The sequence below is a fragment of the Podarcis filfolensis genome (assembly GCF_964270895.1).
Source record: "Podarcis filfolensis genome assembly, chromosome: 8".
In the NCBI taxonomy this organism is placed as follows: Eukaryota; Metazoa; Chordata; class Lepidosauria; order Squamata; family Lacertidae; genus Podarcis; species Podarcis filfolensis.
Window position 1 is genome coordinate 2176842 of NC_139611.1, and position 15417 is coordinate 2192258.

At 45.9% G+C, this 15417-nt stretch overlaps 1 protein-coding gene across 7 annotated transcripts in view; it reads left to right on the forward strand.

Annotated features, from left to right (window-relative positions):
* Nucleotides 1-15417, forward strand: part of FAM178B (family with sequence similarity 178 member B) — a 175894-nt gene that overhangs the window by 92641 nt on the left and 67836 nt on the right. The gene's annotated exons all lie outside the window — the stretch shown is intronic.

Here is a 15417-nt window from a genome sequence, read left to right on the forward strand (position 1 = left end):
GGAACATCAGAAAAGGGAGCAGAAGGACAAGAGAACGGGCAGAGGTGGAAGCACACATGGCCCCAAAAACAGTTTCTTAAAAAGTTACAAGGCCACCCAAATCTCTGGCAGCTGCTGCAGGAGCAGATCTGTAGTGTAAAAAGTGTTAGGATAATGGAATTTAGAGGATTTAGCCCAGAGGCTGTTCCCTATGCAGAGACTGCTGCCATAATCTCTTGCTTGCCAGCCTGTCTCCCTTCTCCAGCTCCTGTACTAACTTTTCAATCCAATCACCATGAAATGAGCATACTATCCTCAATCATAGTGTGCCGTGATGACAGTCCAGCAGTCATGCTGTGAGAATCATGTCGTTGCACGTGCACGACAGAGCATTTGAATGATGCCTTAGACTGCATTCTACATGCAGTGGCAAATCCTTGCCCTCATCAGAACATACGTCTCAGGGCCCCTCCAGATGTCCTTGCTGTGTTCATCATGATTTGTGCTCAGGATGCTATCGGGGCAAGTTATACACAATAACGTTTCCCATTCCATTTCCACCTGCGAAAGGTTTGGGGCAGTTTGGGGGCAGTCAGGTGCACTTAGTGCACGCACCGTAGTTTCCTGCTGAAATCCATACCTTTTTCTATACAACAAATGCTCTGCTTGTAGTAGTGCAGGAGTGCCTTGGCAATGTGCAGAAATGTGCTCTATCTGCCTCTGTGTGATATAACCCCTCCCACATACTTCCTGCTGATGCCAAATACTGTGGCATCCTGTAGTGGAAACAAGCTATGGCTCAGCACAACAGTCACAGCCTGAGCATAAGAACTTCAAAGGTGCAGAAATAAAAGTAGGGTGTCATGGCATCCTGCACTCAGAGAGGATATGGGAGAAGATGGGAACACAGACAATGGCATGGACTGCGTTAAAGTGTAGGTGCAAGAATGCAGGAACACGGGGAAATCAGCACAGAACAACGGATAAAGCTGTATGAAGTGTGGATGGTCCATGCCAAAGGCATTATTCATGTGTAAGTGATACCTTGCTGCATCCACCTGCGAGAAACACCAGTCTGGATGTGCCCTGAGGAGGAGAGAGCGTGAGTCTGGGTGCTGGTAGAGGCAGCCCCCCATCACTACTTTCCCCTCCCAAGAACGTGTGAGCCAGGGTCTCCTCCACAGAAGCCCATCTCACACCATTTCCCTCCCTCAGGAAAGGGGACATTGCATGATTAAGACCTCCTCCTTAAGGCCTTCTCATTACTGGTCATCATGGTGGACTGCCCAGCTGGTGGTGTTTAGTGCTGGAGACAGCAGTCCACACACCAGTTGTGGCACCAGCCATGCCAAGACCACCATCCCTGATGTATGAACAGAGAAGCATGGAGATGGGGAGAAATACCAGCTGGTGTAAGAAACATTTGCAGGGAGGGGGGGTGTCTTCCATAGTTCCTTGATAGTGTGGTAGGTGGTGGTTGTGCACGCAGGAATTTCCTAGCCAAAAGGTTTGCTTGAAGGCTCCTAGTCCCACAGATCTGATAGACAGATTGAAGTGAAAAGGGGCAGGGCTGCCAGGGGCTATGTGTGTTTCTGAAGGTGTTGATGTTATTCCTGTTCGGGGGAACTAAAAGGGCACTTGGCAGCTTTACGGAGGACCTGAGCAGAAGCTGCAACTTTAGGGTTGCTAGATTAGCTTATGGCTCATAGGAAGTGCTGCATTCTATGCATCCCTTGGAAATTTAAAGCATTGCTCATCTCCACATTTCCACACGTGTCCTCTTGTGGGAGCCGACTTAAGCAGCAGGTCTGATGGGGAACAGTTGCTGGAAGGGAGTGGCCCAGATGAGAAACCCCAAATCATCTGTAACTACACAAAGGCCTCATCTCCTTTCTGAAACTTGCCGCTCTTCATGGGGCCCATTTCCTTCTTTGGGAGGTGGGGCAGAAATTTCCAAAGATTGCCTTTTCCTTTGCACATTGCTTGGGAGAGGAAAGGCATTCAGCCATCCATTCCTGGGGGCAAGAGTTCAAGTCCCAGCAAAGGGAAGCGGAAGCAGAGGGGTGAGATGAACTCCCATGGCTTCCTCTGCGCACAGGCTGCTTCCACCCCATCCTGCTCACTCCCACCCCAGCCAGCATGAGAGCTCACAAGGGCCTCAGGAGATCAAGGCCAGGCCCAGAGGAGGGAGAGAACTAGAGGGGTTTGAGAGTTGGTTTGAATAAGGCCTTATGACCCTCACTTACAAAAGGAGGCACTGATTTTCAGCCCAGTCTTGTGCATGTTTACTGTGAAAGCTATTTGGCAGTGGAACGGTCTCCCTCGGGAGGTTGTGGACTCTCCTTCCTTGGAGGTTGGATGACCATCTGTCATGGATGCTTTAGTTGAGATTCCTGCATTACAAGACAAAGGTTGAACTAGAGATCCCTTGGGGTCCCTTCCAACATTCCATGTTCTATGATTCAATGGGCTTCTTCCAAAGTATACAGGACCACAACCTTACAGTTTATCCCCTCTCAGTGACTCCTGCTTGTTTCCACGTGCCAGTTCAGCTAAATGAGGGCTGTCGAGTGACTGAAGATCTTTTGTGTGTGTGTTATTATCAAAGAGTAAGCTTCCTTCCTTTTCTCTCCATTCCTGTCCACTTTATCTCACCTACCCTGAGACCAAAAGTCTTGCCAAATGGTCTCAGCTCATTGGCACATCTAATTCTTCTTTTGCCTGACCCCAAATGGAGCTGCAGGTCAAACCAGTCACTTGTATGCTTAGCAGTGCCTGGCCAATTCATGGCTACAAAACAACATGAACATGAGCATCCTGGCCTTTCACTAAGGCTCCTGCCTGTACCTGCCGCCCCGTTGCTCTAAAGCCCTGCCCCCCACAACACACAGTTGCTGTTCCTCAATTATTAGCTTGTCGGGAAATGTTAAGCATAATAGTTGTTCTAGGGCATTCTTAGACTTTTGCAGTGGACTGTCTACTTCTGTTACTGTGAGGGACAGGGCTGCTCATTAATACTCAAGTACATGAAGCCCTTCCTTCTTGGACGGAGCTGAAGTGGAACACTGCATTTCGCAATGGCCCTGACAGTAACATGCCAGTGCTAGCTATTCTTCTATAGGTCAGTCAGTTTAAGCGAAGTAGCCCAATCAATGAGAAGTTGGGGGTGTGTTTTTATTGCATGGAATACATATATCCTTCCAGAAGTCTGTGCTCTTCAGGATCAGGTATGTCTGTCCTCCACCCTGCCCTTAAATGCCCTCAAAATCCATTTCTGAGGAGACCTCCTCACCTTGCCTCATGGAAGGATTGTGGGGTGGGGTGAGTAAGGTCCAAACAGACCCTAAGTTTCCTTTCTGTCTTTTGAAAAGTTAGGGCAGTTCCTGAGGTTAAAGCAGGATAATAACTCTACTTAGCTTTGTATAATCCTGACAGCTTTGAACAGGCATTAAGTATTTTATCTCCTTTCCACAGGCACAGAGGGGTGAATGACTTCCTTATGTAATGAGATAATAGTCTGAAAAGTGACTTGCCACCTCCTGGCTCCCCATAATTTGCATTCATTCCTCAGCAGTGCTCTGCTAGGGGCCTGGACTCCCGAGTTCTCTTCTCAGCTCAGCTCCGGGTGCCTTTTTTTTTGTGCATTCATGAAGTTTTGTGCTCATGATGATATCAGGATGGTTACATGTTATCCTGCTTTCAATACAGTTTGTACCTGCAAAAGCTCCAGGGTGGACATCCTGCTTCATTTCCCGTCAGTGCATGCCCTGTAACTTCCCACTGAAATCCTGTAACTTTTAATACTGCACATATTGGGGTGGGGTGCCCCACTTTTGCGGCAGAGTGCCCTTCTGGACAGCAATGACGCAGTAGCATTGGGGAAGCATTGCAGAGCGGCTAATAAAGGCGAATGGTGTGTAGACTGTCCTGTTTAAATCCACCGCTAATACTCTGTTCTTGTGTCAATGACACAGTACACCTCCCAACAAACACCCATCTAGAGGGATCCCAAATCTTCTCCGTGGTTTGGAAATCTTCTTTTTGAGAAGTATTTAGACCTGCATTTTAGACAACATATAAATTATTCCTTGAGATCATCTATACTTCTGTCCAGCTTGAATGGCTCTAATCTACACTGTAAGCCTCAGATGAGATGAGATACTGGCCAATGTGGATATTTCTCTTTTAATTGCGGCACAAACTGGACATGGCAGTAAGGATCCCTTGGCAGCGCATTAGGGGTGAATAGGAATAGGAGCAAGCGGGAGATCTTCTTAGGGACCAGAGTTGCAGGTTAGGAAGGTTTGAGATAAGTTCCCTTTCTGAATTTCCCCCTCCAAGACTAATAGCAGCATGGGATTGATTTTTGTTAGGATTATAGTTGCATTGTTGAAAATTTTGTGTGTTTGGGGAAGGGGCTCACACCAGTTATTATATATTTTTATATCCCTGATTTCCTTCTAAGTGACACATTTAACAGCTTCATGTCTTGTTTTCTCCCTTGGGCCATTTATCCCCTCAGAATCAGCCCTCCCCCCATTACTTTTCTATCTATAAGGCAAAAAAGGGGGGAACCCCATATCTTTCCTTTCATGAATGAGAAAGCAGCGGGGAGGAGAGGAATTTTGCTCAGGAAAATAGCCTGGAGGGGAAGGTTAAAGTAGCCCATCCCCAGTTGCCATGCTGCTCCAGGCACATTTTCAGCCCCCTATAACTAAATTTCAGTTGTTGACTTTAGCTGATTATAATGCTGTAGTTATCATGAAGTTTGACAGAGTTCCCATAATACATGCTCTTATAAAGCTTCATTAACGTGTGACTCTCTTATAATATAGTCTTTTTCTGCAGTTTATTCTTGACTAGATCCAATAATAGATGTTTAAACTTTGCTGAGAATGTTGCTCCTACCCTTGAAATCTTCTTCCCACCCAAATTTGAAATGGTTCTCCAAAGTTTCTACACACAAACACACAATTTTCTTCTCTGCAAAAGCAGGAATGCACCTTTTCAGAGGCAAAACCAAAAGCTTTTGAGGGTTAACCAGTTGCTGATAGAAGTGCCTTCCATGCTGCAGGATGCCAGAAGCCATGGAGTCTTATTTCCATTTGAAATCTTCCTGTTATGAAATCTTCCAGTATCCTTCCTCATACACACACTTAAAAAATAATAATCTTATTTTTATTCCTGAGGTTGCAGAATCTTCCGTGCTCTGTCCCCCATTGGCAAGCCCCCCCCCCAGTATTTATAGAAAGGCGGTGGGAGGGAGTTGGAGAGAAAAGAGAGGCTTCCAATTAGCATTTTTTAAACGCCAAAAGAATGTGACAGGAGACAATTATAGCTTTTGTGAAACAATTTGCCTCTTTCCAGGGCTGGCCTGTAGCATTTGGGAGAACCCAAAGAGCCCCCATCTCCCCAATGCAGTTCAGTGGGAAATTGCCTTGTGCAAGCCCCACTGAAACGATTGGGAGATGCTCAAGGGCAGCCGCCCTCGTTCATTTCAATAGGATTTGCATGGGAGAACGAACCACTGGATTGTGCCACAAAGGTCTTCTGTTTCCCACTCTGACTCCCTTAGAGGCACCCAAATGGGGAGGGGGTGGGAAATGATTCACGTCACATTTAAAGGCAAACCTACGTAGTGTGCGCTTTTTGAAGCAAAACACAGTCCTCTTTTGAAATTCACATTTCCCTGAATTTTGCAATGCAGTTTTCCAGCCCACTAGATACGTATAAAATGCATGTGCATATGTAACGTGTACACAAAAATGCATGTATTGGGGGAAATAACATTAAAAATGCCTTCAATTAGAGGAAATTGTTTTGCAAAAATATGTGCACAAAGCAAAATTGTATGCAAAAATTTGTATGTTAGGAGCCATTGATGGTGAATTTTCATGAGGTCTTTCCCTCGTGTTTAATACAAACTGATGTGGAAATGTATACAGCTGAATTTAAAATTGAAAAAATAAATGAGAAAGTAAGAGAAACTGAAGTTGTGAGATTTGCCCGTCCGTACATGGCAGATATGTTCCCTGGGCCATTGTGGGAGGGCCACCTCTTCTTGGGACTTCTCCGTGTCCCATGTCCCAAAGCAGGGCTGCCCCTGACAGTTTCTCCCCACACCTCCTGCTGTGCCTTCCGCAATGATTCTCCTGTGAGCCCTTGGCCTGCAGCTCCTCCTCCCCTTCTCCCCTCTCTTCTGTGGATCCTGCTGGACAGCAGCCCAGCTGGCTGTATAAAACCTGCTTTCGCCAGAGAGGTTACTTGGAGTTGAGTTTTATTTTTCCCTTTGGTAGCTGGGATCAGCCCACTGGCATGATGCCAGCTGTTTCCCCTGAGCACAGGGGGAGGAGGGGAGGTTTGTTGCTGTACGGCTCACTCTCACTCCCTTATTCTACCAGGCCCACATTCAAAGCAGGACCATGCTTCCCTCTGAAGGCTTCAGCCCAGCTATGCTGAGACTTCTAGGCCTTTTGGATAATGCCATAAACTGCATTATCGTTGCCAGTGCATAATAGAAAGTTGAAAATATAGCAGGGGGCGTAGAGGCCCTCAGCTGACGACTTCTAGGCAAGAGACCTGCCCCCTAACCCCAGTTCACATCTCTTTGATGCTTGAAATATGGCAACCCTGGTATAATCCTCCCTCCTGGCAGGTCTTACAGTCCCCAGAACAGCAGTGGGAAAGATGGGCTGTAGAAAGCATCTAAACATCTTTGAGGCCAGTCTTGTCAGTTTATTCATGTTTCTTAGAAAATGAGGTGCCGAAACTCACCCTGAACACAGCCCTCCTTTCTTAGAATGGAAAAGGTGACCACCCTCTGAGAGGGGCCAGAACGAGTTCTGGTGGCAAAAGAGGCCTGCATTTTGTATTAATTTAAAAATTATTTACTTAATAATGTGTGTTATCCACCCCCTTCATTGTTACAAATAATTCCAGTATGGAGTAAATAACAGATGGTGAAAATGCAGCCCCTTAGATTAAAACACAAAACATCTATTCACAGTATCAGCAGCCACTAAAACAGGCAAGTTGCACCAGGCTCCAGCATTAACACCCTGCATATTGTGGAGCAAAGAAACGTCCCTTTCAGCTAGCGGTGAAAAGCTCATCTAAGTCGACGCCAGCTGTAACTCAGAGGGAGAGAGATCTGGGGGGGGGGCACCACTGAGAAGGTTGTATGGAATTCACTGTCACAAGATTTGGGGGGGCATTAGCTTAGATGACCTCAAAATATGTGGCACAATGGGTCAGTGCACCTGGCTGCTAACCAGAAGGTTGGTGGTTCTAGCCCACCCAAGGACAGCTGTAGGCAGGATTCCTTCATTGCAGGGGGTTGGACTAGATGACCCTCAAGGTCCCTCCCAAATCCACAATTTTTTTTTATTCTATGAGCGAGACAAATTTTATAGAGGACAGATCTGTCAGTGGATAAGCCATGGTAGGTCACTAAATGGAACCTCAAAGGGAGAGGAGTTGCTGGCCCTACTTGGCCCCTGCAGCCTTCTCCTGCATGGGACCTTCCAGATGTTTTGGACTGCCCGTTGCCACCAGCCCCATCCAGCATGGCCAACAATCAGATAGCATCCTCTAACAGCACCTGAAGGGCACCAGACTGTGGAAGGCTCAATTGCTGGGACTGATCCACCAAGGCTCTTCTTACTTTATCTACTTTACTAAATTCATACCTCGCATTTGCACCACATGAAACCCAAGGGGGCTGTCTTGTGGTTCACAGATGGTCACCCATCCAGGTAGACCTGCTTAGCTTCAGCAAGGTGGTGGCCTTGGTTGCCTTTAAACCAAAAATAGGTTCTTACGCTCATCCTGCTGTTGTGTAGTCCTAGGATTATTGCCCCATGCTCTTTTCTCTGACTGTGTTGATTTACCCAAAGTCAGGAGCAGAGAGTGTGGGAGAATTAAAAGCAAGAGCTAGAAAAATGAAGCTGATATGGAGCTTGACAGGGAGCCAGTGTACGGACGCTCATGGAATGTGTTTATAGTGATGGGAAGATGAGTTTAGCAGAAACATCCACAGTTAGCAGGCAGGGGCATCCTGGTGGGAGGAAAAGAGGAAAAGAATGAGAATGGCCTTTGATGCAAACTCAACTAAGTACAGCTCAGCAACAGAGCCAGTGCCCTTCCTGCAGGACCAAGAAGACCTACTCAGCTATGCTCATTTGGTACCTCTGAGCAAGTCACTCTCTTTGTGCTTCCATTAGATAAATGTAACCCACTCCACTGACTTGTTGGGATGATGAATGAGGTATGGAGCGATTCAAGACAGGTTAGGCTATGAATCTTAAGTCCCATCTGATCGATTAGATACTGGACTACTCTCTTCCATTTATTTCCTGGTGCTTGGCCAAACAGTAATGCACATATAGGCCAAACTTCTTAGTAGGAAGTGGGGCTCCCTAAAGAGGCATTGGCAGTCGTGCTGGAGGTATTAACAGTTGCTTCATGGGGAACGAGATCCTTCTTGGTTTCTTGGGTACCTTGACTGAGTCTGTCTAACCTTTGGCATTCGTTGAGGGGACCTCTGTGGCCTTTGGGCACCATGAGCCTAGAACAGGGCCAGAAAGATCCAAAGGTGACTGATAGGGAGGTGTAGCTCTTCAGACTCAGGCTCTGGGCAGGGGTTGGTGGATCTTTTATATGGTCTGGAGCTAATCTTGTAAGGGGTGTGAGGTCCTGTACAGCAGAGCATGAGAAACTGTTGCTGGACTCCTTCAGCCCTGATCATTGGCTGTGCCGGCTGAACCTGATGGGAATTCTAGTCCAATAACACTTGGAGGGCCACCCGCAGGTTCTCCATTCCTGATGTGTACAGGCTGTGAGGTCAGACAGACGAAAGATATACAGATCGTGCTGATATGCCTGGTTTTAATTTTCTTTAAAAAGAAATTCAAAGTGATTAATGTTATCAATACAGTATAAAAATTTTGTTGATGTTGTGAACCACCCTATGCTCTTTGAATGAAGGGTGTAATAATAATAATAATAATAATAATAATAATAATAATAATAATAGTACCCCGCCCATCTTGCTGGATTTCTCCAGCCACTCTGGGCAGCTTACAGCACATATAAAAACATAGTAAAACATGCAAAATTTAGTAATAGTAATAATAATAATAATCCGCAGCTCACTCCATGTTGGCTCCATTGGACTTTCTCCCTACTTCACCTGGTGCCCAAACTTCAGGCAGGACTGAGCTTCAGTCTGGGCCCGGAAATGGCACCACCATGGAGGGAATGAGATGTCCCATTTATTTCCCACTGAGTTACTTCCTTTAGCAGAAGCCTTATTAACTCTGTTGGGTTGCATCCTTCTGACCTTAAGGAGAGCAAAGCTCAAGCTATATGCTTATGGGGAAACAGTGGCACGAGTGCCACCAACCTGAGTTTTCCAGAAGAAAATGTGATTTGGCGTGATTGCGTGTGATTTTTCTGCTTACTTGGCTGCTATTCATAACAGTGGGGAAACAAGGAAGCACTCGTGCAATGGTGTTGTGTGTTTTGTTTTTCTACTGTGCATTACCAGTCAGACGCAGATTGGTGGTGCCCATTTGCTGCTGTTTGGGCTTCAGGTTTTGTATCTGAGCTGTTTCTCTTTGGAGAGACCTTCAGAGAGATTCCTTCAGAGAAAATCTTTTCTTTTCTTTTCTTTTCTTTTACTTCTCCTAAGGAGGCACACTGGTACACTTTGACACATTCTGATGAGGACCAGTTCCCTCTGCCAAAGTTGTCTCCCACAACCTTTCTCCACACAGAACATCTCCCAAGCTCTAGGAAAACTCCCACAACTTCTCCACCTAGATAACAGACACAGCCACCTAATTCTTTTGCCTTTCTGCTGGAAAGCATTTCTTTAGCCTTGCCCTCAGTTGCCCCTCATTCCTCGCCAGGCACTCGCACACGCATGCACCCACACCCACACACCCCCTTCCGATAATTCCTCTGCCTGGGCCTCATGCCCTTATAAATCTCTGCAGCAGAGTTCTCCAGCCTGCTATTAGGCACGTGCCTGGCCAATTTCCCTCCCCGCCTCAGCTGCCCCTTGTCTTACATTCACCTCATTTTGCTGATGGGGTGCTTTCCAGCAAAGTCCTTAAAAGCAGCTGTTCAGAGATGAAGCCCAACGCCGCTGCTTCAGCTGACGGTTGTCATGCAGTGATGATGCTTTGCATTGCCCTGTGTAGAGCAATTTCCACATCTAAGGAGTCCTTCCTTATTGTGCTTGACAGCGGGTGTGGAGTGCATTCAGCTTTTCTGTACGGCAGCACTCCCCACCCCCTGCCTCGCCTTCCAAGCCAGAACAAAAGTGACATAGAGTTAGACAGCTGCAGATGAACGCATAAGACAGACTGCTGGCATGATCAGCATGTATGTGTGCATGCTGGCATATCTCTCTATATCCACCCCCACCCACCCATGCATGAACACCTCTATGTGGTTAGTTTACCTGATGTCCTGGTCCAGTCCCCGAGATAACTCTGTGGGAATTTGTTTATTGAGTTCTGGATAAGCCACAATAGTGGGATGAGCATGTGTCTTTTGTATTCACCCTGCTGAGGCACAGTGGCGGCGGCTGCACAACAATATGATTACACCCAGACCAGTCACTTCCTAATGCTTGGCAGAGCAATAGCAGCATCCCAAGCACAAGGTGGTGCCCAGGAGCTAAGGCTGCCTCTGTCATCCAGCAGCAAAACGGGGGTGAGGGATTGAAATAATAGCCTGAAATCACCTGTTTTGCTGCACTGGACCTTGCACCCAGCATAAGTGGAACAAAAATGTCCTGCGAGTGCGAATGGTCTTATCACCCCGCCCCACTCCTCCTTAAGCCATGTCTCTTTAGCCTCCCTGCCCCCTGCCCTGGGAAGGCCTCTTTGGGCGCTTCCAGGCAGCCTGTTTATGGAAAGTTCATCCTGACTTGTTTGCAGGAAGATTAGACAATGAATGAGCATCCATTCTGATTTGTATGTTGGGAGGTTAGAGGATGCTGACTCAAAGCAAGTGTTATTATCCTACACTTTCCACGTGCCTTGCCTAATAATAATAATAATAATAATAATAATAATAATTTATTTATACATACATACATACATACATACATACCCCGCCCTCTGGCTGGGTTTCCCCAGCCACTCTGGGCAGCTCCCAACCAAATATTAAAACACAGTACAGCATTAAACATTAAAAACTTCCCGAAACAGGGCTGCCTTCAGATGTCTTTTAAAAGTAGGATAGTTGCTTATTTCTTTGATATCTGACAGGAGGGCGTTCCACAGGGCGGGCGCCACTACCGAGAAGGCCCTCTGCCTGGTTCCCTGTAACTTCGCTTCTCACAGTGAGGGAACTGCCAGAAGGCCCTCGGAGCTGGACCTCAGTGTCCAGGCTGAACAATGGGGGTGGAGACGCTCCTTCAGGTATACTGGGCCAAGGCCATTTAGGGCTTTAAAGGTCAGCACCAACACTTTGAATTGTGCTCGGAAACGTACTGGGAGCCAATGCAGATCTCTCAGGACCAGTGTTATACGGTCTTGGCAGCCACTCCCAGTCACCAATCTAGCTGCGGTATTCTGGATTAATTGCAGTTTTCGAGTCACCTTCAAAGGTAGTCCCACATAGAGTGCGTTGCAGTAGTCCAAGCAGGAGGTAACTAGAGCATGCACCACTCAGGCAAGACAGTCTGTCGGCAGGTAGCCTGCGTACTAGATGGAGCTGGTAGACAGCTGCCCTGGACACAGAATGGACCTGCGCCTCCATGGACAGCTGTGAGTCCAAAATGACTCCCAGGCTGCGCTCCTGTTCCTTCAGGGGCACAGTTACCCCATTCAGGACCAGGGAGTCCCCCAAACCAGCCTGCCCCCTGTCCCCCCAAAATAGTACTTCTGTCTTGTCAGGATACAACTTCAATCCATTAGCCGCCATCCATCCTTCAGCTGCCTCCAGACACTCACACAGGACCTTCACTGCCCTCACTGGTTCTGATTTAAAAGAGAGGTAGAGCTGGGCATCATCCACATATTGATGAACACCCAGCCCAAACCCCCTGATGATCTCTCCCAGCGGCTTCGTGTAGATGTTAAAAAGCATGGGGGAGAGGATGGAACCCTGAGGCACCCCACAAGTGAGAGCCCAGGGGTCTGAACACTTATTCCCCCCCCCACTTTCTGAACACGGCCCAGGAGGAAGGAGAAGAACCACTGTATAACACTTATTGAAAAAGAAGTCCAATCTTTTGGGGGAGCTTTTTTGTTTTTGTTTGGCTCAATACCTTCCAATCAACTGTAATTGAATTTGCCAGTATGTAATTGCATCCCACCAGAAAATAGTGACAGTTTGAAAGCACCTTATATGAAGAAAGCAGATAGGAAATAATACAAGTGTAACCTGCATCCAAGTTCTCTTTCCTCCCTCTCCCCCCAGCACTCAGCATTCCATGCCCACAGAGCCTCTTACATCCTAATTGGGCTGTATGGCGCGTATTCCCCTCCCGAGGTGGTACTTCTGTAAACTTTAGGGCTTCCCCAAGTCCACTGATACCTCCCTCTGGTGCAACAGCACTCACAAAATTAAGGTTGCTATTAATATGTGTGATAACACTATTATTGGGGTAACTGGCTCAATTACCTACTGTTCTTTAGATAGAATCATAGAATTGTTGAAGAGACCCCAAGACTCATCTAGCCCAACCCCTGCAATGCAGGAATCTTTTGCCCAACATGCGGCTCAAACTCACAACCCTGAGATTGAAAGTCTCAGACTCTACCAACTGAGCTGAATGACAAGGTCTTCGAAGCCCTTTCTTATACTAAGTGTGCAGCGTTTGCTTAGTGGGTCTGGTGAGAGAGTAGACTACACCTGCTGCAGTCTCACACGCATAGATGCTTGTAGGTAAAAATAATAATAAAGTTGTTTGTTGTAGGAGATGCATAACTTGGATGGAAAAGGTTTCTAGTTCTAGTCTAACTAGTCTAGAGAAGAACAAGGCAGCCATGAGGATAGTTAAAGATGACCTCCCATATTGAGGTCTGAGAGAGAAGTGTGAGGAAGAGGAGGAAGCTGTAAATGGTATACTCCCTAAGATGTATCAGTCTATAGACAACAAAAATAATGAGAGAGAGAGAGAGGGAGGGAGGGAGGGAGGGAGGGAGGGAAGTCCACATAGAGATAAAGGTACAGGGATAGTCTGGTAGTTAGGAGGTTCCTTACTCGGTCAGTGTAAACTCTTCTCCTGCAAACTTCCAACAAGAATAAAGAGAACTACTTCTGAGCATGTACCAAGTGCTTTTCCTTCTCCACACTGAGTAAGGAGCAGGGATTCCCATATAAACCTGAGTACCAAAGATTCTCAGGAAGTTATTTCCATATTGTGCAGCTTTTTGGTGCTCTCACACAGGAGACATACTCAATCCCTAACAGGGCTGGCTCTACCATTAGACAGAGAGAGGTGGCTGCCTCAGGTGGTAAGGGCTGAGGGGGAGGCAGTGAAGTGTTAGAAGACAGAGTTGCAGGGGGAATGTTGTGGATAGTAGGAGAGAATATATTGATTAAATATTATCCTTCTTCACTCACACTAGTGAGCTAGTAGCAGAGCACATTCCCTTGCACATTGCTGGAAGTCAGTTGATAGATTCATTGGAATCGTATAAGTTGAGCAATCCAGGCTTATCCAGATTGGATTGTTCCTGGTAAATTTCCTATTTAGTTCCCTCTTAAAAACAGTAATGACACGACAGGTTTTTTTTTTAAAGTAATGATCATTACTTACATTCAGTTCACAGTATAGTCCTGATGGCAGGCATTATCTTGTAGTTACAGTTGCAGAGAAAAGTGTGGGTTCATCCTCTGTGAGGGATGAGCCCATGTGCTGCTGGCTGAGAGCCAGCAGACAGCAAAAGGCAAGATGGAGAGAAGGGATCGAGAGAGAGAGAGAGATGGCTGCATGACTGGCCCTTTTGTAGGGTCTGCCAGGGCCACACCCATCTACCTGGTCACACACAGGGGGAGGACGCTCCAGACCAGGTGTGACAGTTAGTCCTTCTGGCTGGAGCAACATTCCCCTGTGTGTCCACTCTGGGCAAACAGGAAATGTTGTATTTGACTGCTTGAGTGATGTTACATCCCACAGTGTGTGCTATGCAGCCTTGCTATAGCAGAGTTGTCCAGTGTGACCTCTGAGCTAGTCCTTTATATTATTCAGTTTCCCCATCTGATATTTGGAAATGGCTTACCTTTTATCAGCAGGTAAGGTGGGAAGACAGAAAAAAACAGTGTGTTTAATTCTAATGTGGTTCAAGAGGTTTGCAGTGCAATCCTGACTTCAATGGGACTCACTCCCAGGTACATACATATATACATCACTTAATTTGTAGGCCACCTTTCCATAGTTCAAGCCATGCTCAAGGCAGCTTAAAACATGGGAAAATACATAATTACAAGATAGCAAAAGAAGTTATAAACAATAAATAAAACATCAAAAAATACACTACCAAACTGCACAATTTCCACATATATCATAAGATCCAAAATAAAGATACAAAAGATTAATATCAACAATAAAAACAAGTCCTCCACCGCCACCCAAGGGTCTATTGAATTGCAGCCTTAAAGTCTCTTGCTGGCAGACCTTAGAAGTGGGGAGTGTCTTCACTGTGCAGCTAGTGCCCAATGGTAAAGCTACAATTGCAATAGACTTTGCAGCCATTTCTCTCCTAATCTAATGAATGAAGTAATCATGACTTGAGTGCTGGCAGGGATCCAGGCTGTGTGAATTGCTGAGCTGAGTTGCATGGCTTTGTCTGAAGTGAGCAGTTACCTGGCTCCCTCCAGGGCTGCGGATTCTTCAGGTATCCCTCTTCCTGGTGAATGGTTTTGTGGGTGACCAGTTGGCAGACTCAACAACTTTGGAATAAAACAAAAAAAAAAAAACAGGTCAACTTTTGTGTCTGGATTTTCACTTTTTGAAATATGGCAACCTTAATTTATTATGTTACTATTGTTTATTAAATTTGTATACCCATAGATCTCAGAGCGGTTCACAACACAAAAGTACAACACAAAAAAACAAAACAAAACACATAATAAAAATAAGAACAGAAACAAACCCATGATCTCTCCTTCCACGACATTAAAAGGGCATGTATTCTAGAGAAGAGCATTCTGAGCTTTCCCAACAGAGATATAGACATGGTCTCTATGAGCCAGATTAATGCTGGATAAAAGCCATAATTTTCAGGCAATATAATCCAAATTCTGCATGGAGAAAAAAATGGATTCTGTAACCTGTAAATTGAATAATTTATAAATTGTATAATTTATAAATTTATGTATTGTATAAATTGTAAATTGTATAATTTATAAATTGCATAATTTACTGTGCAATGCACATTACTTTGCCCCATTTAATCTAGTTGGAAGGAGCAA